At 43.1% G+C, this 25,968-nt stretch overlaps 1 protein-coding gene across 3 annotated transcripts in view; it reads left to right on the top strand.

The window, feature by feature from the left end:
• Nucleotides 1-25,968, top strand: part of CDH11 (cadherin 11) — a 93,463-nt gene that overhangs the window by 43,679 nt on the left and 23,816 nt on the right. The window contains exon 1 of one of the 3 annotated variants that reach the window (XM_071567121.1): nucleotides 4,180-4,200. The exons of the other annotated variants lie outside the window; for them this stretch is intronic. The gene's annotated coding sequence lies outside the window, so the exon portion shown is untranslated. Of the gene's footprint in view, nucleotides 1-4,179; nucleotides 4,201-25,968 lie in introns of those variants that run through there. 3 annotated transcript variants of the gene reach the window in all.

The raw sequence follows: 25,968 nt of genomic DNA, 5'->3' as shown, positions 1-25,968 counted from the left end.
CCAGTGTTAGGGAGGCTCTGCCTCTAGCCAGGTAGAGGCACGGGACAACCATGTCTATTGGACTGTGTGGATTCGATGGCCTGGCACATCAGACCCACAAAGGTATAAGGCTTTGGTTGATACCGGCACTCAATGCACAATTATGCCATCAGGACATGTGGGCTCAGAAACTATTTCTATTTCTGGGGTGACAGGGGGATCTCAAGAGTTGACTGTGCTAGAAGCTGAAGTGAGCTTGACAGGGAGAGATTGGCAGAAACACCCCATTGTGACTGGTCCAGCCGCCCCATGTATCCTGGGCATTGACTACCTCAGGAATGGATATTTTAAGGACCCAAAGGGGCATAGATGGACTTTTGGAATAGCCACTGTACAGACAGAAGGGATTGAACAATTGAACTCATTGCCAGGTCTCTCAGAAAGTCCTTCTGCTGTTGGACTTTTGAAAGTTGAGGAACAGCAGGTGGCAATTGCCACCACGACAGTGCACCGTTGGCAATACCGAACGAACCGTGATGCTGTGATCCCCATCCATAAGATGATCCGTGAACTGGAGAGCCAAGGGGTGGTCAGCAAAACCCACTCACCTTTCAACAGCCCCATCTGGCCTGTAAGTAAGTCTGATGGAGAATGGAGATTGACTGTGGACTTTCGTGGCTTGAATGAAGTTACCCCACCGCTGAGTGCCGCTGTGCCGGACATGCTGGAGCTCCAGTATGAACTGGAGTCCAGGGCAGCAAAGTGGTATGCCACTATTGACATTGCTAATGCGTTCTTCTCCATTCCTCTGGCACCAGAGTGCAGGCCACAGTTCGCCTTCACCTGGAGGGGCATGTAGTACACCTGGAACCGACTACCCCAGGGGTGGAAACACAGTCCCACCATCTGTCATGGACTGATCCAGACTGCACTGGAGAAGGGTGAGGCTCCAGAACACCTGCAATACATTGATGACATCATTGTGTGTGGGGACACAGCAGAAGAGGTTTTTCAGAAAGGAGAGAAAATCATCCAGATCCTTTTGGGAGCTGGCTTTGCCATCAAACTGAGTATGGTTAAAGGACCAGCCCAAGAGATCCAGTTCCTGGGAGTGAAGTGGCAGGATGGACGCCGTCAGATTCCAACAGAAGTCATCAATAAGATCACAGCAATGTCTCCACCTACCAGCAAAAAGGAAACACAAGCCTTCCTGGGTGCCATAGGGTTCTGGAGGATGCATATCCCAGCATACAGTCAGATCGTAAGCCCTCTCTACTTGGTAACCCGTAAGAAGAATGATTTCCACTGGGGCCCTGAGCAGCAACAAGCCTTTGACCAGATCAAGCATGAGATTGCTCAGGCTGTAGCCCTTGGACCAGTCAGGACAGGACCAGACATACAGAACATGCTCTACTCCGCCGCCGGGAATAATGGCCTGTCTTGGAGCCTTTGGCAGAAGGTGCCTGGTGAGACTCGAGGCCGACCACTTGGATTCTGGAGCCGAGGCTACAGAGGATCCGAAGGCAACTATACCCCCACAGAGAAAGAGATCCTAGCCGCCTATGAAGGAGTTCAAGCTGCCTCAGAGGTGATTGGCACAGAAGCACAGTCTTTCTGGCACCTTGACTACCAGTGCTGAAGTGGATGTTGGCAGGACAGGCTGTCTCTACACATCACACCACTGATGCTACCTGGAGCAAGTGGATTGCCCTGATTATGCAGTGTGCCCGTATAGGAAAACCAAATCGCCCTGGGATCCTGGAAATCATCACAAACTGGCCTGAAGGTGAAAATTTTCGTCTAGCAGAGGAAGAGCAGGTGACACGTGCGGAAGAAGCTCCACCATACAATCAATTGCCAAAAGAGGAAATACGCTACGCCCTCTTCACCGATGGCTCCTGTCGCATTGTAGGAACGAACCGCAAATGGAAAGCAGTTGTATGGAGTCCCACCCGACAAGTTGCAGAAGCTACTGAAGGAGAAGGTGGGTCGAGTCAGTTTGCAGAGCTTAAAGCCGTGCAGTTGGCCCTGGACATTGCTGAACGAGAGAAATGGCCAAAGCTTTCCCTCTACACCGACTCATGGATGGTGGCCAGTGCTCTCTGGGGATGGTTAGACCGATGGAAGAAAACCAGTTGGAAACGCAGAGGGAAACCCATCTGGGCTGCCGATACATGGCAAGATATTGCCACCCGAGTAGAGAAGCTGATTGTGAGAGTCCGCCATGCAGACGTACACGTGCCAAAAAATCGAGCCAATGAGGAACATCTCAACAACCAACAGGCAGACCGAGCTGCGCAAGTGAAAGTATCACAGACAGATCTGGACTGGCAGCACAAGGGAGTGCCGTTCTTGGCTCGATGGGCCCATGACGCCTTGGGCCATCAGGGCAGGAATGCCACTTATAAATGGGCACGAGACCGAGGGGTGGATTTAACCATGGACATTATCTCTCAGGTTATCCATGACTGTGAGACATCTGCTGCCATTAAGGAGGCTAAGAGAGTGAAGCCCCTGTGGTATGGTGGGCGCTGGGATAAGTATAAGTACGGGGAGGCCTGGCAGGTTGACTACATCACACTGCCACAGACCCGCCAAGGCAAGCGCTATGTGCTCACCATGGTGGAAGCAACCACAGGGTGGCTGGAGACACACCCAGTGCCTCACACCACTGCCTGGAACACCATCCTAGGCCTGGAAAAACAAGTCCTGTGGTGACATGGCACCCCAGAGTGAATTGAGTCAGATAATGGAACTCATTTCAAGAACAGCTTAGTTGCTACCTGGGCGAGAGAGCACGACATTGAGTGGGTGTATCATATCCCCTACCATGCACCAGCTGCCGGGAAAGTTGAGCGGTGTAATGGACTGTTGAAAACCACTTTGAAGGCATTGGGTGGAGGGACTTTCAAACACTGGGATCAACATTTAGCAAAGGCTACATGGCTAGTCAACACTAGAGGCTCTGTCAATCGAGCCGGCCCTGCCCAATCAGAACCCCTTCACACTGTAGATGGAGATAAAGTCCACGTAATACACCTGAGAGGTATGCTAGGGAAAACAGTCTGGATCAACCCTGCCTCAGGCAAAGGCAAACCCATTTGTGGGGTTGTCTTTGCTCAAGGATCTGGTTCCACCTGGTAGGTGATGTAGGAAGATGGAGAGACACGATGTATACCTCAAGGGGAACTTATCTCTGGGTAAACCACTCATATTACTGTATTTGTAAACATTTAAATATTTTAAAGAATATTTAAGTTTGATGTAGAGTATTGGCATGGAAGAGAATTTAGGGGTGGATAATGTTGTAGTTTGGAATTATTATGTAAGTTCTCTCCCCTGCCACTAACTGCCCAGGCCAGTAGTTAACAAAAGAAGTAGTTAACTGCTGATCACTTGGGTGGGGGCAGGTTTGTCTCTTTTGTTCTTGGGGACTACACATGGCTGGGAGTTGAGGGTGTATGTGGGGTTGATGGGAAGCTGGCTCGCTGCTGCTGCCTGCCCGGTACTGCTTCTGGCTGCTCGTGTTTCTGCTTCTTGGACAAGGAACACAGGGGGAAGAGACAGAGTCCATCTGAGAGCTCACCACTCGTCTGTCTCGCTGGAGAGGGACTGGAAACTCACTCCGCAGCCAGCCGGGCTGTGACACTGACACTGCCTAAGTATAACTTTCCTCCCGGAGGAAAACCTGCTGGGTTTTGTAGTTGTTTTTTTTTCCTCTCTCTTGTGGTGTTGGGGAAGCGGTTTGCACTAGTCTGTTTACATATATATATATATCAGTTAAGAACAGTTATCCTTTTTGTATTAAAATTCTTTTTCTTAAATTTGATAGAGTGGCGTGATTATTGTGGAGAATGCCCCCTCCCCTGCTTGTGGGTAAACATTTTGGTTTTTCCCCTCAAACCAAGACTCTGTGCAAGAGGGAACTTCTCCAGGGGCTGATCCCTTGCTCAGGGGGTGCTCTCAGAGAGGGGTTTGGCAGTGGTCTTGGTGACCTCCAGGAGAAATGATGCTGTAGGGCACTGACTATCCTTCTGAGTCTGTAAACCAGTTGGAGAAGGTGTGAGTTTTTTGGATCATATTTCTTAAATTTCTCGTTTAAAGCATCAGAGAACCTTCTGAAAACTCAGCACTGGAGAACAGAAATGTAAGAATTTTTCTATCATTTACGTTTCCAGATTGAATTTATCAGTCAGCAAGATTCACACTTTTCTTATTCTGGTGAGACATTAATTTCATGTTTAGTTTATTACTCTGATATTTCGTGCAATACCACTGAGCTTAATATATCTGCCCAGACTTGGTTTAGGAAATAGCAGTGACCCTTACACTTCAGAGAAGGTGGAAAGTGTGGAAATAGAGCAGTACAGGAAACTCTAGACCTAAAAATAGTTGCATGTGCTGCTCTGATACCTTTAATTCCTCAAATCCTCTGCGACTTTGTGCTATTACAGTGATTCCACAGAGGGGAGAATTGCTCACTTACAGGAGTGCCCATGTTGTGTTTTTTTTTTAATTTAACACAGAAACAGATTAGGTGAAATATATAAAAATTATGTAAACACTACTATTTTTACAGAATCAAAGGCATGGTCCCATCTGAATTGTTTGGGATAAAAAGTGTAAGCCAGGATATTACAGGTCTCTGTGCAGCTGATTCGGTCACAGGTTTTAAGTTCTATGCACTCAAGTCCTGCTTGGCAGATGCTTCATTTCTGTGGAAATGTCCTTCAACGACAATAATCTTATTTCTGGCAGCCAATTGGGCCATATACTCAGACACCCTTGTGAGCAGCCCTATAGGATGTGTGTTTATGATATTCTCTGCCTTGTTAAGGGAGGCTGCAGCAGCCAGGCTGAATGTGCCAGTGACACAGCAGCAGCCAGGGTAATTTAGCTTCTTTGCTGCTGAGGAAGAGCTCAGCCTGTGAGATTCTTATCCTGTCTAGACACAAAGGCCGTGTTTGGCAAACAATGCTCAGGTCTTGCTCAGATACATCTGTTCAACAGGAAGATTCTAATATGAAGCCTTCCTGATTGGGTTTCAAGTTCATTTATGGGTATCAGGAAGACGTAGGAAAAATATCTGAAATTAATTCTGCATTCAGTTTCTCTGGGTCTCTGCTCCATGCACAGTGACATGAATTTTCTCATCCCTGTCTCAGTTTGCCTCCTTTGACATTTTCTTATATCTCAGTTCACGGTCTAGTTCAGGCCTCTTTCTGCTTTACTTCAGAGCTATACTTTCAAATAGACTTAATTTTTACAAATTAAAGGTCTGTGAGGGATAAGCTTAAAGGAAAACATGAAGGCCCATCACTCTCATTAGTGTATGAGATAAGTGAATTTAATAATCTGGATCCCTACTCCAGTGGTTTTCATGCCTTTTCTGTGGAACTGTTGTCTTTTTTCATAGACTTTTTTACATATCAGAGTTAAAGCAAATAATTTCTGAGAGAAAGCTTCCTGCAGAGTAACTGGGGGATGTTCCCTTTGCTTGGAGTGTGAAGTGTCTCCCTGCAAAAGAGGAGGAACAAGAGCTGCTTTTGTTAATTATCCTGTAAACTTCTGCATCCATATGCTTCCTAAATTCTCTTCCCTTCCTTTGAAGGATCTTTCTTAAATTACTTCCAGCTGTGCCTGTTCAGGAATGCAAATTTCCTGTTACATTATCTAGATAATCAAACAGTCGAGAAGGTAAAATATTCATGTTTAACTGTTGTTATTGGGACAAAGAGCAGCAGAGCAGACAGCAGAGCCCTGCTGAGCTCTCTGGGGGCTGCAGCACAGGCTGGAGGTGGCCAACAGCTTCGGGAAGTGGCAATAGCCTGACTAGGTAGTTCCTTCCTGTACTCCTTGGGTTTTATAAACAGAAGTTCAAGAGGCACTGGGAGTAGCCAAGACCAGATATATTTCCCTTCAGCTATAATCTTCTGAAAAACATTCTGTATGAATGAAGGGTCTGCAGGACCCCCAAAAAAAAACCAGTCTCAGAATGGTTTGGATTGGAAGGGACCTTAAAGCCCATCCAGTGCACTCCCTGCCATGGGCAGGGACACCTCCCACCAGCCCAGGTTGCTCCAAGCCCTGTCCTACCTGGCCTTGGGCACTTCCAGGGATGGAGCAGCAAGGGCCTCCCAACCCTCACAGCCAAGAATTTCTTCCATGTATCTCACCTACATTTCCCTCTGTCAGTGTGAACTCCTTCCTCCTTGTCCTGTCACTGCAGTTCCTCATGGAGGGTCCCTTTCCAGCTCCCCTGAGTCCCTTTAGATACTGGAAGGCTGTGATGAGGTCAGCATATAGGAAGAGAAATGGAGGTTCATTTATTGACTATAAAAATAAGTGTTGTATAATGTATACTTTGCATTTTTCATATCTAGCATCCTTTTCACTATTTGTTTTTAATTCTTACACAGAGCGATCCTAGTGGGAAAACCATGGTGTTCCTGACATGCAGTGCAGATCTTGGAAGGAAATTGCTGTGTAGTTTTGCTTCTGCACAAATTCCACATGGAAATGAGGGGAATTTCCACTGTCAGACCCGCAGCACACAGCAAACACCTGTAGGATTAGCTTATTACTTGTGGTTTAGGATGGATATGAGTAATCTCAATGAAATAGGCTCATATATGAGAACAAAAGCTCTGAGTTTAGTAAGGTGACACTCCAAAGGGAATCCAATCCTTAAGTGGTTCTTACAGAAGGACATGGGAGTGAACTTCTAAGAAGAGTAAGACAGTGACATTGTGTAATGAGATGCAGTCTGAATGTATTACTTTTGCTTTTTTGGTGCTCTTCAAGACTTGCTTAAGATAAAACACCCTTGGAAATATTGTTGCAATAATTATAAGATAGATATCCTGGTCAAACAGCAGAGTGATTATTTTGGTAGAAATTACAATGCCTTACAAGACATCAAGTGGAGAAATGCGTTCACAGTCACATGTCTTGTAGTCTCAATCCTCCTAATACAGACATTTTAGATTTTCTTATCTGCTATTTAATACAAAATTATTTCTATGAAATACAATTGCCATGAAAGAATCTTGACTTTGCTGAAATGCGTAATTTGTTGTTGGAAGCAATTAAGCTATACCTGAACTGAAATTCAGGTCTTAGTGGAAAAAAGTTTGTTACAGCTCAAATGCTGAAACAACTGAGTCATGCAACACTCATCTCTGCATTTTCCCAGCTTTCCAGGAAATCCTAGCCCTGTTTGGGCTGTGTGTGCTCTGCTCTACAGCATTGAAAGGCTGACAGAAAAACTCATCAAGGCTCCAATCACTCTGAGTCAAAACAACCTCAAAAACTTGTGAAATACATGTTATGATAAAACTGATTTCTAACAAAATTTCCATGATTACTTTATTACTTTCATAGTCTTCCAGAAAAAAATTTGATGGGAAATTAATGAGAGAACTTGCCAACTTCAACTATAAATCCTCTCTGTAGTTGCTCACTTTGGGCTTCAATAATGATGATGGTGATGATGATGATGATGATAATAGTAATAGCATACTTAAAACATTCACCATAGAGTCTCCAAGAAAAAACACACACATCCGGGGCTAGAAAAATACGCACACAAGAAATAACTAAATAGTGAGTCTTGCACATTTATATCACATCTAAAAAGATTGCTCAGCCACTCAAGTTTCATGTGCAACAAAATCTTTCTTGAATTCTATTCAGATGTTAGTTTGCTGTCTCAAAAATATACCTATTGTGTATGCTATTAAATAAATCAAAGATTAATGTATTTAATTCTTTTGAGGTATTTAACTAAGCCAGTTAGTGCATTCTTAGTCACACTCGAAGAAAAACTTCTAGAAAATATCTTCAGTATCTTTCAGGAATATCTGGTGATATAACCATGCAACATATTCCATTTGTGTGACCTTACTCATCTGTATAAACACTAATAAAGTCACATAAGTTGAAACTGGTAAAATCTAATGTAATGCAAAGGTTTTCCCTCTCTATTCTTGACAACCTACATTTGCAACCACTCAGTTACTTTATTTTAAAATGGCTTTTCAATTACATTCTACTGCCCTAGGGGAAAGCCTTTTGACAAAGGCATGACATAAACCATTTCTATTGCAGCTCCATCATAGTTCCCATAGCTAAACTAGACTGGACAGTTCATTAAAAAGAAAAATTAATAGTCCAAGGTTGTAGGGAAACAATAACAGATTATGACTGGCCTGTGGCAGCCCATTGAATTCATGTAGTAGAATAAAAATTATTCCCTTGTCTCACAAATGAAGGTTTGTTCCAAGGTTTTAGGTACAGTCTCTACTTCTGCTCCTGTACATTTTCTTGTCTGTAAAAGCAATATTAGTAATTCCTGCAGCAGATTAATATGTACACTTTGCCCTAGAAAACACATATTTGATAATTATTGAATGCATAATAGTAACATAGAATAGAATAGAATGCACTAAACAACTACATCAAAGGAAAAAACTAACCTTGTCAGGGTTGGGCAGAGGTGTGGAGGGACAAAGTGAAGATGGAGTCAGGACTAAATCCCATCTTTTCTTTTCTAAGGCAGTAACTGCTGGAAACCATTTGCTACACTTCAGTGTGCCAAGGCCAAAGTATTTGTGATTCAATGGCCGTTCTTTTAGGTCTGTTTCTGCTACCTGTGTAACACCATATGTGATTTATCTCTTACTTAAGGTTGTCACTAATGGTGTAACCAAGTCCTAATGGCCTCTTTCTAGATGTTACTGCCTACTTTTCCAAATTTCCTCAGGGTTTCATGGTTCAAATTTTCTGTATAATTCTGGTATGCGTGGCAATCACACAGACTTATATTTAATGTTGAAATCTGAGTTTCATTATCTGAATGCTATAAATTCCTGCCTCAGAAGATATTTCAAAGAATATGGGCTCTGGGATGCATTAACTGTTTCTTTTGGCCAGTAGCCACAACCTTCTAATGAATTCAACAGGGTAACAGGAGAGGCCAGAAAAGGGGAAGTCTGAACAAATATAACATTTGGAAGCAAGTGCAGGGCTGGCCCTGCAGAGTATTTTCTGGTTCTGTTTATGAACATAATCTTCTTTGAGAAGGAGTAGCCTAAAATACTGAAAATTCCTGGTTCTGGGGTCTGATCCCCTTGCACTTTTACAGGCTTATACCTCCTTTTACAAGAGAACTTGGGCATTTGGCTTCCAACTTTCCCTTCTCTCCCTCCAAAATAGAAAAACAGACTATGTAATCTCTGAAGTCTGGCCACTCAGAGAGGCCTCCTGGCTATCTTGGCCTGGGTTCATGCTCTAAGCTACACTTCGTGAACTGAGGCTGCACTGACCAAAAATAACCAACCAACCAAAAGCCTTGACCTCTGGAGCTGTTTCCATATCTCACTGCAGGCAACATATGTGAGCTGCAGCATGCTGGACAGGAGATATTCCTCCTCATTTTCACAGGAAATGTGCTTCCACAAACGTTCAGCACTCACTAGTGAGCTGTTCACTCCAAGTACTGCAGAATTCAATGCTGTGTTCTTCTGATTCATAGAATCATAGAATCAATTGGGTTGGAAAAGACCTCCGAGATCATCAAGTCCAACCCGTGGTCCAACTCCAGTCCCTTTATCAGATCATGGAACTCAGTGTCACGTCCAATCTCAGCTTAAAAACCTCCAGGGATGGAGAATCCACCACCTCTCTGGGCAGGCCAATCCAATGCCTCATTACTCTCTCTGGAAAGTATTTTTTTCTGATCTCCAACTTAAATTTCCGCTGGCAGAGCTTGAGCCCATCGTGCCCCCTTGTCCTATTGCTGAGTGCCTGGGAGAAGAGACCAACCCCCACCTGGCCAGAACTTCCCTTCAGGGAGTTCTAGACAGTGATGAGGTCACCTCTAAGCTTTCTCTTCTCCAGGCTAAACACCCCCAGCTCCCTCAGCCTCTCCCCACAGGGCTTGTGCTCCAGTCCCTTCTCCAGCCTCGTTGCTCTTCTCTGGCCCCGCTCCAGCACCTCAATCTCTTTCCTGAACTGAGGGGCCCAGAACTGAACACAACACTCAAGGTGTGGCCTCCCCAAGGCAGAGTCCAGGGGAAGGGTCACTGCCCTGGGCCTGCTGGCCACGCTATTTTTCATCCAGGCCAGGATCCCATTGGCCTTCTTGGCCACCTGGGCACACTGTTGGCTCATGTTGAGCTTCCTGTCAATTAGTACCCCAAGGTCCCTCTCTGTCTGGCTGCTCTCCAGCCACTCTGTGCCCAGCCTGGAGTGCTGCAGGGGTTGGGGTGGCCAAAGGGCAGGACCCGGCACTTGGCCTTGTTGAACTTCATCCCATTGGAATCAGCACATCTCTCAAGTCTATCCAGATCCCTCTGCAGAGCCCTCCTGCCTTCCAGCAGGTCAACACTCCCTCCCAACTTGGTGTCATCAGCAAATTTGCTGATGATGGACTCAATCCCCTCATCTAAATCATCAATAAAGATGTTAAACAGGACTGGACCCAACACAGACCCCTGGGGAACACCACTGGTGACCGGCCGCCAGCTGGATGCAGATCCGTTCACCAGCACTCTCTGGGCCCGACCCTCCAGCCAGCTCCTAACCCAGGAGAGGGTACACTTGTCCAGGCCATGGGCTACCAGCTTTTCCAGGAGTATATTATGGGAGACAGTGTCAAAGGCCTTGCTGAAGTCCAGATAGACACATCCACAGCCTTCCCCTCATCCACCAGGTGGGTCACCTGATCGTAAAAAGAGATCAGGTTGGTGAGACAGGACCTGCCCCTCCTAAACCCATGCTGGCTGGATCTAATCCCTTGTCCATCCTGAAGGTACTGTGTGATTGCACTCAGGATGATCTGCTCCATAACTCTGCCAGGCACGGAGGTCAGGCTGACAGGCCTGTAGTTGCCAGGGCCACAGCCCTTTTTGTGGATTGGGGTGACATTTGCCAGCTTCCAAAGGTACCACTTCTGTCCTCTCTCCATCTCTGCCCTGTAGGAGCCAGGACAGAACAGCCCCTCACGGGGTGATGTCTTTTAGTCTTTCAGTGACTCACTCACAATGACTCACTCCAAGAAAAGCTCAACAAAGACCTTGTTGTGCTCTCTCACAGTAAATCCAGTGCCCCATTGGTTGCTGCTGCTCTGCTGCTTGCAGGATCAACAGAGTAACAGAATAGTTGAGTGTTCAAGAAATGTAATGGCTGCTTTTCTCCTTGGGGTCTGCAGGGATTTGATTTGCCTTATATTTAACAAATGTAAAGATCCATGAATTTTTTGAGTGGAAAAACTTCCCAGATAAGAATAGAATGGTAATGGCTTTTTTGATAATTGTCAAAACCACTCTCCTAAGCAAAGGCTGGTGCTCTGTTGGTCCAGTCATTCTCCAGGTTCCTTGTGCTCCCCACATGCTGTTCCTTCCTCTCAGCACGCTCTGTTTCCTTTAACCAGAGCTCACACATGGTTCACGCCTGGTCTGTTGTCCAGCTGAACTGCTCTGCCTGTGTTATATCCAGCTTTCAGGCCAGGTTGCTTGAAGCCTCCATCAGTTTATTGTGCTTCAGCGTGTCATTCTCATTAAGGCCAAAGGACCAGAAGTTAAAAGCTAAGAACGTATTTTTAACTTAAAGTCTTAACAGTCTAACCAAGGAATTATGAGTTCAACCATGTTCAGCTCTTACCCAAGTTATGTATGTACAAGTTGTAACAGTGATGCACACAAGCCTCCTACTGCCTGCCCTTTCTCTGGTGTCTCACTCACCATCAGCTGCCTCTCAGATAGATGTCTGGAGGTGGGGATGGGGATGGAGGGCCCTTGTGTCCCAGAGCAATACAGGAATGGATCCTCCTTCCTCCACCCAGAGTCATCTTTATGTTTGCTAACATGCTCCACACGCTGCTCTTTCTTCCTTGGTCTGTAGCTCCTCATTGCATCCTGTTTTGCTGTGAAAGGTGTATTTTCTGTACATTGGATGTTGCCCTTTTTAATCTGTGTTATCTAAAACTGGCTCTGTGCAGCTCCCAAGGTTGCATCTGTCCCAGCAGCTGACCCCTGGTGAGCAGCTCAGGGCCTCCACTCGTCCTGCACCCAGATTTTCAGGTCTCCTCATGTCATCCCCCTGCCTGTCTCTTTGTTATTTGGGGGTCACGGGTAGTTCGTTCTATAGGGAATAGTTCATTGTTATTTCTATCTGTTAATTTCAAACCTACACATAAACCAACGAGGCTACAGCACACAGTCATCCTAAGCTAAGCCAAAAGCAGCCTGGTCCTTGGATAACCTGTTACAGCCAAATAAGTTAACCAAAACCAAGGCCCAGGCAGGCCAAGACAAATCCTGGTGATGCCTGAAAGTCCAAATGGGTCCTGCTGCTTTTGCTGACAGCCTCACACACAGACTGTGGCATGTCCCAGCCAATGGAACACCGTCTTAGGGGCTTACGAGGCTCTGAAATTCTTACAAGTTCATGTTAACACATGGAAAAGTATGTTTTACACTATTTATTTAAACCCCATTATTAAATAGGCATTTAGTAAATATTCAAATCTTATCCTTCCATAATCATTTCTATGATGTATTTCAGTTGGGTTTAGCTAAAAGCTGTATTTACAAACCTAATAGAAGTGGCTGTGGGATCTCATAATAATGATTCTTCCTGCTCATAATGCATATTTATCATTCCTCAGGTCTGATGCTAAGCTCACTTACTGAAGCTTAAGCCAGAAGGGATTCACAAAATTTGCACAGAGAGGTTGGGGTATTTTGAAAAAAGATCATGTTAAGTTTTTTATAGCAATGTTTACCCTGTCAGCCATTACATTGGAACAAGAAATATGTCTGTCTGTTCAGAAAGATGTTCCTTGGTTTTGGATGAATCCCCAGATCCGGTTTCTCCAGCTGGTGCCTGTCTGCTACTTTATTCTCTCTGACCACTGGATTTCCAGGAAGCTTTTTATTATTGTCCTTTTGCTCACTCTTACAAGTTTGGAAGTTGAAAACCCTGTCTTTGGGTCTTCAAAGTGGTGAGACAATAGAAGGTCAGCTTTGTAGAGAAGCACAGTATCACTGTCCTTGGATGTGCCATTGTACAGGCTCCATAAAGACATTCAGGGACTAGTCCATATGGGTTAGTCTTAGGCAGCATTTTCATGTTTACCAGAGATTTAAAGGAACAGGAGGATGGGAGTGTTCACCATCATACACAAAGAAAAACACAGCAGCTGAGTGAGAATGGTTTTGAATGAAAAACTCCACATTCTTTGCAAGGTGAACAAAACCAGCAAGTGTCAGTACTTAAAGTGAAGTCTGAGACACCAGACTGCACTAGAGAACAAGGCAGAGGGTTGGCTCAGCTTGTTTAAAGGTTAAATCAGTGGGTGCTGCAGGTTGCTTATCAGGTGTATGGCAAGTGTCCACAAATAAGAGGGGAATCCTTAGCAACGTTGAAAAAACCTTACCCCGGGAAAGAAACTAAGCAAAACTCATGGGACATTCAACAAACTGCTACTAACAACTTTAACCTGACTTGAAAACAAGAGGAAAAGTACAGATGAAACATAAAATTATGTATTTGGAAATTACTTGGAGCTGTGAAAGCCTCATTTCCATCTGTCAGGGGTAATAAAATTCACAGAACAGAGGTGGGAGGCATTTGATCTGATGCATTGCCACACACAGAACCTTCTGAGCTACAGTAACCCAGTCTCCAAAGCCTCATGCTCTTGAAAACACCATGTATTTATGGAGAGCTCTATTTTATACAATACACTTTATCAGTAGTCTTGGGCTTTCAGTCACCTTCATCTTGTCCACCCTCTACTTGCTTCTAACATGGTAATTTGGGCTTCCAGTTCCCACTGGCTCTCTTGGGCTTAATACATAGTCTTTAAAAGCTTTTTATTGACACAACTTTCATTTTCTTTCTCTGTGCACTCCCAGCACTGTCAGCAGTCATTTTAATTTGCTTTTCATTTCAGCTGTGAAGTCAACATTTCCATTTTAAAAAAGTAAAAAGGTTCAAAGTTTGAAAGTATTCCATCCTTCTTCCTATAAACATAACAAGTACCAATGTATTTAGGAAGGTTATGTTTGGTGACAGACTCTCTCATCTCTCTGTAACCTAATAGTTCGTTTTCCAGAAAAAAAAAACGTAATTAGTCTAAGACCAATTTATTTAATTAATGTAATGGGAGACTTCAAAGGAAATTGGTTGGATTGAAATAGTGATATCACCCTGGCAACATTTTGAAAAGAACATTTTGATAGGAAATATGCTGAATGCAAGGGCATACTTAATGGGGGGAAAAATGCCTAATCCTACTCTTTTGAATGGAGTTTTCAGTCTATAGATAGATAGATAGATAGATAGATAGATAGATATACAGATATGTAGAGATGATAGAGGTATAGATGATAGAGAGATATAGATGATAGAGATATAGATAGAGATAGATTAGAGATAGATGTATATGTATTTATATTTGTACATGTATGGTTGGGCAGCTATTATTGGGGGGCTATTATTGGGGTTTGGATCTATTTTTCTGCTATGAATATAAATGCTTTCCCCTCTACTTGCCTCATTTTAAGGTCATTCAATCCAAAAATTTAACTCTTCTCAATCCAGATTTCATACTGAATGTTAGGTTGTTTTTCTTTTTCACAAACTCGTTTTTAAGTAACACTTCACTGGTCTTCATTAGAGAGAAAAGTGTTATTGGTTTGGAAGTTAAAGCTTTAGCTGACTGGACACACAATCATTCACACTTAAGTACTTTTATAACTGTCTTGTTGGTTAAAAAAGACTTTGGGGATCTAAAATGAAGAAATCTGATTAGTGATCTGGGGTGTGGATGTATCTCACAAGACCTGATTATTGCACTCTTAAGATCAAGACTTGCCCTTGGCATCAAAGGAATGGTGGCAAAAGGTATTTGTATATAATGCACTTCCAAAGTACATCAAATTATAATTGATTCATAGCTTCAGCTATGAATAACACAACTCTAATTTTTAAATGCCCATTTTTGCCCATTTTCCCATGTTTCCCTGTGAAACAACAGTTTCTGAAACTTTTGTGCAAGAACAGCTATAGGTTCAAGGTATTCCAATTTGCCTCCTGTGGATGATAGCCAGACAACAAACATCATTCCAACTGTAGCCAGGCACTGCCTTAAAACTATTGTTGTTAATGGCCCTGTCAGAAGAATAAAAGTGCAATGTTTTGCCTCAGTCAGCTGTAATTACAGGCCACAAAGAGTGCCAAGCCATAGTCTCTGGCATGTGTTAGTGTTTACATTATCAGTTACAAACATGTAATGACCAGGTTTAACTCAAAGTGAGTTCTGCTCATGAAAGATATCCTGAATAATTTGCTCTTTTATAAAATGTATCATTTGAATGAAAAGCAAATTTTAATTGCAATCTGACACAAGCCTGTTGGTTTGTGCTATTTACCTGCTTAGCATCCAATTGTATCACTTCAACACCTCTTGCTGCATTTTTAGTTTTATAACGTAATATTATAAAACTATATTTATGTCTTAGTCCTTATAGGTTTGGAACACTGAAAATGCAGATAATTTCTCTGATTTGTGCTCAGAGCAGGTCAGGAAGCCAAGAGGAAGGTTGTGGGAATGAAAGTGTTGTTTTCTTTGTGTTTGTGTATTTGTTTTTTAAGTTAAAAGGAAATATTCTATGGTGACTAATTACAACATCTCAGAAGATACTTATGCAATTATTGTTTGAGTGATAACCTTGTGATTCAACGGTTTCCAAATAATATAAATTTGCAGGTTTGTTTTTTTCAGGTGGAGCCTCCCCTTAGGTATTTAAACAGTGATGATCTCCTTTAGTAGTGCTATTGAGGCTGTATTAGGAATCTGTTTCAAAATTCTGAGGTTGTTATCTCATACTATCGAGCCAAAATAAGTCTCTTCACAATCTCTGCCTAGGCAAAAATTAATTATTGATTCAATTTTTCATTCAGAAATCTCAAAGTGGCTTTTATGCTCTTTATGAAAGAAATTTGCACTAAACTAGAACAGTTAAGCAAACTATCAAAAAGAGAACCTTCATGGGCATGCCTAAAGGATCTGAGCTCTTCCTTCCACAGCTCCAAGAAGGCTGAGAAAAGGAGAAGGCTCTTTGATCAGTAAGTTAGTTCTTACCTTCCTCTCTTTAGCAAACGTATTTGTAAGAGGCACTCATAGTACTTCACTAACTTGTCAAGCTTTATAAAGTTAAATGTTCCAGGGAATGCAATTTGAGTGTCTAAATGAGGCTCACAGTGGTTGCCAGACTTAAACAAGCTGCTGCCAGGATGGTTTCATGTCCTTCCACAGTGGAAGGCTTTTATCAACAACTTTCCTGCTTGAAGGAGATCAAATTGAAGGGGACCAGGGGACTGAAGAGTCTGGGAGAATTATATCCAAAGTGGAAAAATGTTTTGTAGGGGAACACACTGGTCATATAAAGACCTCACAGGATGCTTTAATGGTTTGACATTTCAGCAGCAGCGTTCACGCTGTCTCTGGAAATGAAACCGTAAGAGCAATGGCACAGACTGAATTTAGATTTCTGGTCGTGTGGAGTCTGTCAGCCCTTCAGCAAGAGATTAGAGATCCCAAAGAAAGGGATTGCTTGCTGCAATTCTTTCTGCCTTGGTTTGGTAGCTGAATGGACCTGCCCTCAGTCAGTAGTTTCTGATAGGTTTTCACTCTTTAATCTTGACTTTCTGTCTCATTTCTGGCATAAACCAAAAAGACTGTCAGTCACAGCACAAGTGTTACTTAGACATTCATATTTATAACCTCTTAGGAAAAAAGCATTCAGGGTTGGCTTAGCATGTAAGTACAGCATTAGGAGCTGCAAGTAAGTTGACTCTATTTCTTTCCTCCTCGGGATGTCATTTATAGCCACTTACATCAAACTGAATTGAACTGGGATGGACTAGGCTGGAGCTGTATTGGCCTTTGAGCATAAAGGAAATTATGGGAGTTCCAGTTTGTCTTAGATGCACAAGAACACAATTACTGTTTAAAATAAACTCTACCAAGAGCTTAGTCATTACTTGAAATGACTCTATCAATCACAATGTTCTTTAATAAGACTACGTTTCTTATGCTGGTTGTTTTCCTGTTAAAACCAGTCAGCCTCTGTCACATTTATCTTAAGTGGATCTCCCCAGGGCAGCAAATAAATGTAAAACACTGTTTACAGCCATTTTTCATTTCCCAAGCCTTTTAATATCACTCTCTCAGGCTTATTTCTGTGTCATTCACTTCATAATGTACTAAGTTGTCTTCCTGCTCCCTCCTGCTTTGTATGAGGTATACCAGTGGCAATCTCACTCTTCTCCAACAAGGACAAATTAAATCAAAGCTTGGTGGAAATGCTTTTCTTCCATGATGAATTCAGAGGTGGATACTGACAGATATATCACATCAGACTGTTCAGGAAGTTATTTGTCTCCCTCTTCCCTGCACAATGACTTCTGTGTTCAAAGAGCCATCATTGCCTGGGTTTGTGGTTTCATAATACTGAGTCCCAAAGCTGCTACAGGAAAACATGACTACATTTCAAAACCTGTGCTTTGGAGCAGCTGGGGATTAGGGGCTTTAAACATCTCAGTAATCCAATACAGTGCTGTAAAACATAATTTAAAATTGCAAAGGATTAAGATTTCCTTTCATAGGATTCTACAGAACTCAGAATAGGATTCTACAGAGCTTACTTAGCATTTTTAAAGCAAGTTCCATTGTAAAGATGGAAATCTCCAGTTCTGTAAAAATTTTATTTCTGTTTTTAGTGCATACAAATCTTGCCATGACCTAGAATCCCTCTGCAGCAGGAGACCTCTGGAGTGTTGGCTGTTTGCACACCATATCTGAAGTTATACACATACTCAGCTCTGCGGAAGTGCAACCTCAGATTCTAATCCTTTCCATGGCATCGTGTTCTGTGCAGAGCAGTAGAGCATGAACTGGGGAAGTGTGAGGTTCTCCTTACTCAGTGGAGTAACTAAGAGAGTTTTTTCCCCAAGTATCTTTAAATATGAAAAATATCTTTTCCTGGACTAAATACTTTTGTCTCATATGACTAATTATGTTTAGTGAATGACACAGAAGACTTCATATCAGTTTGCATTCAGATGAGGGTTATTTGCTGTTGGCTCCAGTGAGACCCGGAATCTGCTTCAGCAAGAAGAGGGTGCAGAAGTGGTGCAGAAGGGCTCACAGGGAGTTAGCTGCTGGTGGTCTGGTTTAGAATCACACCCTGGGAAAAATGAGATTTACCAGTTACATATACAGCAGGAAAATCATTTCCTGTGTCAGAGAGCAGAGCTCTTCTCATTTAAACAAAGCATTTTACATGGGACTAACACACATTGGCCTTTAATCATAGAACTACAGGATGGTTTGGGTTGGAAGGGGCCCTAAAGCCCATCCAGTGCCACCCCCTGCCATGGGCAGGGACATCTCCTACCAGCCCATGTTGCTCCAAGCCCTGTCCAACCTGGCCTTGGACACTTCCAGGGATGGAGCAGCCAAAGCTTCTCTGGGCAACCTGTGCCAGGGCCTGCTCACCCTCACTGGAAAGGTTTCCTTCCCAATATCCAATCTAAACCCACTCTCTGTCAGTTGTCCTGTCACTCCATGCTCTTGGTGCTTGATTCCCAGGGGATTCATATACATAAGCAGGCTCCTGAGCTTAGCCTTAGTCATAAAGTCAATTTTCTGGGTGTGGATGCCTTCAGCTTTCAATTTTACTGTTTTGAGTAAGGACCATGGTCCTGGCCCTTAGGGAGCTGCTGGGGCATGAATAGAGCTCCATGTCTCAGTGTGGCCCTGGGAGAAGGGGTTCATGTAAGGGAGCAAAAATCCATCTCCTAACAGGATGATTCCCTGATTGGAAAGATGTGTAAAGCCCTTAACTGCTGGAGTGCAGCTGAAAGTTAAAGAAGCTGATACTGTCTCATCCTCCAGTTCAGCTCGTTGCATTTAAAGTAGACCTTGCAAATGTCATACCAGTGTTGCAGCTCTGCTGATTCTGCATGTCATGGGAGTAGCTCTACCCAGGACAATCCAGTTTTACTCAAGCTCCAGTGGAAAAAGGAGCTAATCCTAATTTGAGTCTTTAGAGTACCTGAAATCCCACAGTCTGGCATTTGTCAGGACTAAGAGCTGACTTTGCTGTATGTGTCATGCAAACCAGATATGCTGCAGAGTAGAACTTGGTGTGTTGCATAACATTATTCCATGTAAATAAAAATGGAGGCCTTATTTCTACAAGTGTGTTGTGAAGTCTAAGCTAAAACCTATTTAGAGATTGGTCTGACAATGCAGAACAGTTTAAAATTAAAAAGTAACTGAGAGAATTAAGTTAAATGTGCAAGGTACTGATTCCTGGTGCTTTATCTTGTTTCATAAATAAAAGGGAACAGAATACTTATTTACCATGTCTCATTTTCTTGAAGTGAGTCAAGAAAGAGAACAAAATTCTGTTAAAGAAAAAAATCAAATTATAATCAAATGTTAAGTTATGAAAATGTGTGAAACCGACTGGGTAGGGCTGAATAGCTATCTGCAACAAGAATTAATAACCTTCAGAAATATTTTCTTATTAATGTACACAAAATTTCTTGAAAATAGGTAGGCATCAGGTGTTTGAATACAGCAATCTACGAGAGGATAAAGATACATGCCAGGCTGAACTCCTCCATTCATCAATGCACATGAGTAATGAAATAGTTGTGCACAGAATTGTTCCATATCCCTCATTTCATGTATTTCATTAAAAACTCTCAAAGCAGTTGTGATGTGCCCTAAAGATTAACCAATATGGGCTTAGTGGGACTCCACTGATTATTTGATCTGGAAGTCTTTCTCCTACCTTCTTTCCATGGAAACTGGTCATTTTTCATGACCCTGATTGTAGTACCCAAGGAAGAAAGATGCTCCATGCTCACCACAGGAGTTAAAGCACAAAGGAGGCCTGGGCTGTTCCCTGCCTTGGGGACAGGGCTGTCCTGAGCAACCTCAGGCTCTGGTGGGCTCTGCAGTGCCTGGTGACATGGAGGAAAGGTCCCAGCCCAGCCAGGACATCACTTGCCCACAGCAGGTCCCTCCCTGCCAGCTGTGCCCCAAGCCCCATCCCTATGGCCAAAACTCAGGCACTCTCAACTCCAGAACTAGTATGATCCAATATTTATTGTGTCATTAAAGAACTATTCATTTCCTTGTCTGATGATAAAATTACTATAAAATAAATCATTCATCTTCTCAACTAATTTTAATTGCAGCTAAAATCTCATTTGGACTGGGAGTTTGCTATATTTACTTGATACTTTTGCAAAACATTTCAGGACTTAATCATCTATTATTATGTTGCTGCACTGTGGTCTTGGCTGCTTTCTGCCAAGTGTGTTCCTGAGAACAATTGCTATTTTAATGTATCCTCCAGAAGCTACGGCCTAGACAAAGCAGAAAACTTGTTTAGTCTATTATAATTTGGCATATGGTCATTTACTAGCATGCAGGAAATCATCAGGAATGTTTGGGATTATTTTTGCTATAAATATAATGAAAGGAATTTAAAATTGGCCAGACTTCACTTTCGCCACTGGTCTTGTCATTAAAATAATCTTTGCTGGCTCTTTATTTTTTGCTATTAGTCATCTCTGAGCAGTCACTGAGATCAGTGTTTGAAGTTATGTAGAGCAAACTGACTTTGGAGAGTTGCTGGTTACAGCATATGGACTTGGGTATATTATTTTTCAGCTTTATGACAGATTTGTTCTTAACCGAATTCTTAAACAAATAGTATGTTTCCAGTAGGAATATGGATGGATATTATTTTCTAACAGTAGAAGAACAGACTTTCCTTATGTCAAAATTAAAACTCATGAGTTTTGCATTTCCAGAACCAAGTAACAAGTACACAGCACAAACATACTGTCTGTGTGGCTACAAATGCCCAGACAGCACATCCTCACAAGTCCATCTTAGTCTGCATCTACTTCTGAGGTGCAGCTCCAATCTCTGCTGCCTGGGACAGCACCCAGGGAGTGGTCTGGAGCTGTGCCAGGGCAGGGACAGCACCCAGGGAATGGTCTGGAGCTGTGCCAGGGCAGGGACAGCACCCAGGGAATGGCTGGAGCTGTGCCAGGGCAGGGACAGCACCCAGGGAATGGTCTGGAGCTGTGCCAGGGCAGGGACAGCACCCAGGGAATGGCTGGAGCTGTGCCAGGGCAGGGTCAGGTTGGATCTCACCAAAAGGCTCTTCTCCCAGGGGTGGTGGGCACTGACCAGGCACCCCAGGGCAGTGGGCACAGCCCCAAGGCTGCCAGAGCTCCAGGAGTGGTTCTTCATTGTGCTCAGGGACAGGATGGGATTGTTGGGGTATCTGTGCAGGGCCAGGAGCTGGACTGATGATCCTGATGAGTCCCTTCCAACTCAGCAGATTCTATGATTCTGTGAAACTTGGCATCCACTATGATTAAGGAAGCAGGTTTTTTACAGATCTCTTAGGAAAACTTGGAATTTCAAAATTACATGTTGTGCAATTCTAAACAATAATGGATGTTTGTTGTGGATTAACTCCAGGCAGCAACTAAGCCCCACACAGGCACTTGCTCACTCCCTGCTCCTCCCATGGGATGGGGAGAGTGAAGAAACTCAGGGGCTGAGATAAAGACACTTTATAGGGACAGAAAAGGAAGAAAAGACTGATAACAAGAATGTGAAAAGAATTAGAATATGTCAAACAATTGGTGCACAATGCAGTTGCTCACCCCTTGCAGACTTATGCCCAGCCAGGCCCTGAGCAGTGGGCCCTGCCCACTGTCCCAGTTTGTGTGCTGAGCCTGGGGTTGGGATGCTCTGGAAGACCCTTTGGGGCTGTTGTCTCAGCTGTGTCCACTCCCAGCTCCTTGTGCCTTCCCTCCAGCCTCCTGGAGTGAGAACATAGAAGCTGACAAGTGTCTGACTCATATAAACATTCCTCAGCAACAACTAAAATGCCAAACACAGCACTGGACCAGCTACCAGAGGGAGAATTAACTCAATCCCAGCTAAAACCAGGACAATGTTGCAGTTAAGTCAACTGCCCACTGAGATTTGCTTTGCTGTAGTTGAGGAATGTAATCTATGGGCAGAAATAACAATTTTGAGGCTATATCAAATATTGTGATTTTTAAAGATAAAACATTAGAAACATTAACAGCAGGTGAGTTTGACAGGTAACTGTCTGTGCAGGGCCTGATTCCAAGTGCTGCATACAGAATTTTGGGATGCTCCCTCGAGTAGCAGCCCAGGCAGCTGCAGCCATCTCCACCCTCACATCTCTGTTCCATACCTGCAGGATTATGAGGTATTTTTCCAGAAAAGAAAATTAATCCCTTTATAAATTTTTGGTCTAACTTAGGGGCATCTTGTGCACCTTGCCTTTTGGAATAAAAGTGATTTATAAAAAGTCAAACTGTAGCTGTTTTGAATTAAGTAACCTCAGAGACTTCGGTGGAACCCTTTGATATATTTTCTTACCTTTTCTGCTGTGGGTGGCAGTGAGAGGGCTCCCTGCTGGGGACATCATGACCTGAGTGAGCAGAGCAGAACCTTCAGCAGCAGAGAAGGTGAGAGGGACATGAGGAGGCCAAGGAGACCTCATTGCCTGCAGCTCCAGCTTGAATTGCAGCCTGGCTACCTGTAGGTCACTTACTAAAGGACCAGCCTGGTATTGCTACTAGAATGGAGTCCTTCGCCGTTATAACTCAAACCAGAGGCAATTGCTATAAACAGCTTTAGAGAAGCTTTTTAGCCCAAGTAGGACATGCCATGGCTGTGTGTGCTGGGAACCAAAACCCCCTGTGCCCTGGGCTGGTCCCACAGCGTGGGCAGCAGGGCAGGGGGGATTCTGCCCCTCTGCCCCCCCAGGTGAGACCCCACCTGCAGAGCTGCTCCAGCCCTGGGGCCAGCACAGCAAGGACATGGAGCTGCTGGAGAGTCCAGAGGAAGCACCAGGATGGTCAGAGGGTGGAGCAGCTCTGCTGGGAGGAAAGACTGGGAGAGCTGGGATTGTTCATCCTGGAAGAGAAGCTTTGGGGTGACCCAACTGCGGCCTTGCAGAGCCTGAAGGGAACCTGCAAGAAAGATGGAGAGAGACTGTTGACAAGGGCCTGGAGGGACAGGATAAGGGGAATGGCTTCACACTGACAAAGAGTAGATTTAGATTGGATATAACAAAGAAATTCTTCCCTGTGAGGGTGGGCAGGCCCTTGCACAGGGTGCCCAGAGAAGCTGTGGCTGCTCCATCCCTGGAAGTGCCCAAGGCCAGATTGGACAGGGCTTGGAGCCACCTGGGTTGGTGGGAGGTGTCCCTGCACATGGCAGGGGGTGGCACTGGATGGGCTTTAAGGTCCCTTCCAACCCAAAGCAGTCTGGGGATTCTGTAAAGTGTTGGATGAGAATAGTTTTCTTTAGCTTGAAGACACATTTCGTTCATCTCTGTACACATACCCGCTGAGGTCTAAACAAAAGATAGCAAATAGTTTTCCCTTTAAATCCTGAATAGTAAATTAGGCATGGATCTGTGATTACAATTTTGTTTCCAGCACTTCACACTTGAATAGCTGATAATAAGCAGCATATGTATCAGTTTCGCTCTTCTATTATTGTTAAGCAGCTTTATAAAGTGTTTACTTGCTTACATAACAGTATTGAGAAGTTTGGGAGTAGTGTGGGTATTTGTTTACTTATTTTCATAGTTGAGATCATTATGTGATGCTAATGATGAAAGGTTATCAGTGAGTTTAATTTTCAAATCCATCCAAAGTCTGTTAACATAAGCAGTTTATTTACAGGGTTGTTTTTTTTTCACATCAGGCTTTTAAATGTACATCTGTCCAGGAATATCTTTCTATTGCATTTCTGTTTGGAGCATGTAAGCTCCATGTAGCAATCCAGGAGCCCAAGTCCCTCTAAGTGCTGCTCATGTGTGATCCCTGCAGTATAGATCCCTGTAGCAGTGTCCCTCTCCAGGGCAATCACCTGTACATGGCACTGGTGATTGTGACAGAAGGACACTCCAGAGCAGACTGTGTCTGCAACAGCAGCACCATTATTAGCTGGGTGCAATTATGAAGTGAACTGACCTGGCCTTAAGGTGTAGGATGTGGTTACATCAATACATTTTTGGGTACAGAGCAGCCAAAAGAGGTCACCTCAGAGCTGCTTGCTGGGGGTTACATTTCCACCTGCCACAAGAATGTAAATTGAGAGTATTTGCTGCATAGGACAGAACAATTCATTTTACATCTGTGGGATGTATTTAGAAAGAGATACTATGTTTAATAAAGTTAATGCTAAGGAAGGTTGGTGAGTAAGTGCTACATACTTGAGGCTTTGATTTGATTTTTTTCTGTGCAAATCTGAGTGGAAAAAGAAGTGTCCTTTCCTTTCCAAATTAACCATTATCATTGAAAGCCATTACAATAACTAATGTTGAAAGACTTTTTGTCTTCAAGCCACCTCTGAAATAGGTGAAATCTCAGTTTTTCGGGCCCTAGAAGTCTAAAATTGTTTTTACCCCTCAACAGAATGGAAATACAAAATAAAAGCCACAGACCTAATGCTCCACACTTCACACATATATATTATGTGAAAATAAAACCATTTTCCTGGACAAAATTATAATAGAGATTGTTTTCTTTTTCATATCTTCCATGCTGATATGAGTAATCTGTAATGTGTCATCATATAACAATAGTAAAAAATTAAATGGATACAAAAATGTGCTTAATAAATACGCTTAGGAAAGTCAGAGCATGTCCACATCTATGTGGGTAAGTTTCATTTGATTAATTGTACCGGAGCCATTGTGGTCTTGTAATTGAAGTGATTTCAGTTGGCAATGAAATGAAATTAAAAACTTCTCTTTTTTGAGGAAATTAATCCAAATATTTAATCCCTTATATTTGAACCCCTGTCTGCCAATGTATTTTTCTGCACCTGTGCAAAGGGCAGAAGGACACAGCTGCTCAGGATATGAGAAAGGCGTCCCCACATGAGTGGGTTTGGTACCACTGAGATGTTTATCTGTTGCTGGAGTTATGCTTTGGGGTGTAGGTTCAAGCTTTTTCCTATATTAACATTTTCTCTGCTGCAAATTCCACATGTAAGATCTTCTTTCTCATAAAATAATAATTCTCTTTTAGAGCTGATGGTAGCACATATTTATACATTTGCCTGTATAAGTAGAACATCAAATGTTTTATTAGTATTTTGCAGAAGAGCAAAGTGAATTATACTGAAAACTGAAACAAACATCATAGGGAGCTTGTAAAACTGCTGGTTCTTTAAAGAATCAAGGAGAAGATATTGGAAACCCCAGGAATAAGTCAAAGTGGCCTTTGTTGGATTGTGAGCTGCTGGAGGTTCAGATCTTAGTTAGGATTTTGCTGTATTATGCAATTTCTCCTTCGAATATTAATTCTGATCTAGTGTTTTAAGAAGCATTTAGAAAGGAAGAAATTAATATATTTCTGGTAATTTAATGCACAAGGAAAGTAGAAATAAATAGCTAAATCGATTGTAACTTTATCAAACATATCTGATTTTGAGTTTTTATTGGTTTGTGGCACTTACTGTCACCAGCCCAAACCAGCACACTTGGCAATCGATGCTGCTTGTCATTGGCTTGAACCTCAGATGTGCTTCAAGGGTCTAAATGCAAACTGTGGATCCCTGATGCTCTGTCAGCCCCTGCTGCTGCCTAGGAAGACATGGATGGTTATGTTCAGCATGGAAATCTGCTGCTCATGGAAAGGCCCATGCAGAAAAATTGCATCCTCCATGAGTCTTAGTATCTCTCTTAATGCAGACCTATGGCTTAACAGCTTATATCTAAGCTCCAAAGAGGGATTAGACATAAATTAGGTATTTCTACAGTTACCTTGCATCTTGGGCTGAACCCATTTGAAAGGATCATGAGAGAATATGATTCCCTA

Source organism: Pithys albifrons, chromosome 12 (assembly GCF_047495875.1).
Source record: "Pithys albifrons albifrons isolate INPA30051 chromosome 12, PitAlb_v1, whole genome shotgun sequence".
Classification (NCBI taxonomy): domain Eukaryota; kingdom Metazoa; phylum Chordata; class Aves; order Passeriformes; family Thamnophilidae; genus Pithys; species Pithys albifrons.
Note: the sequence above shows the minus strand (reverse complement) of the source record. Positions and strands in the feature narration are given on the sequence as shown.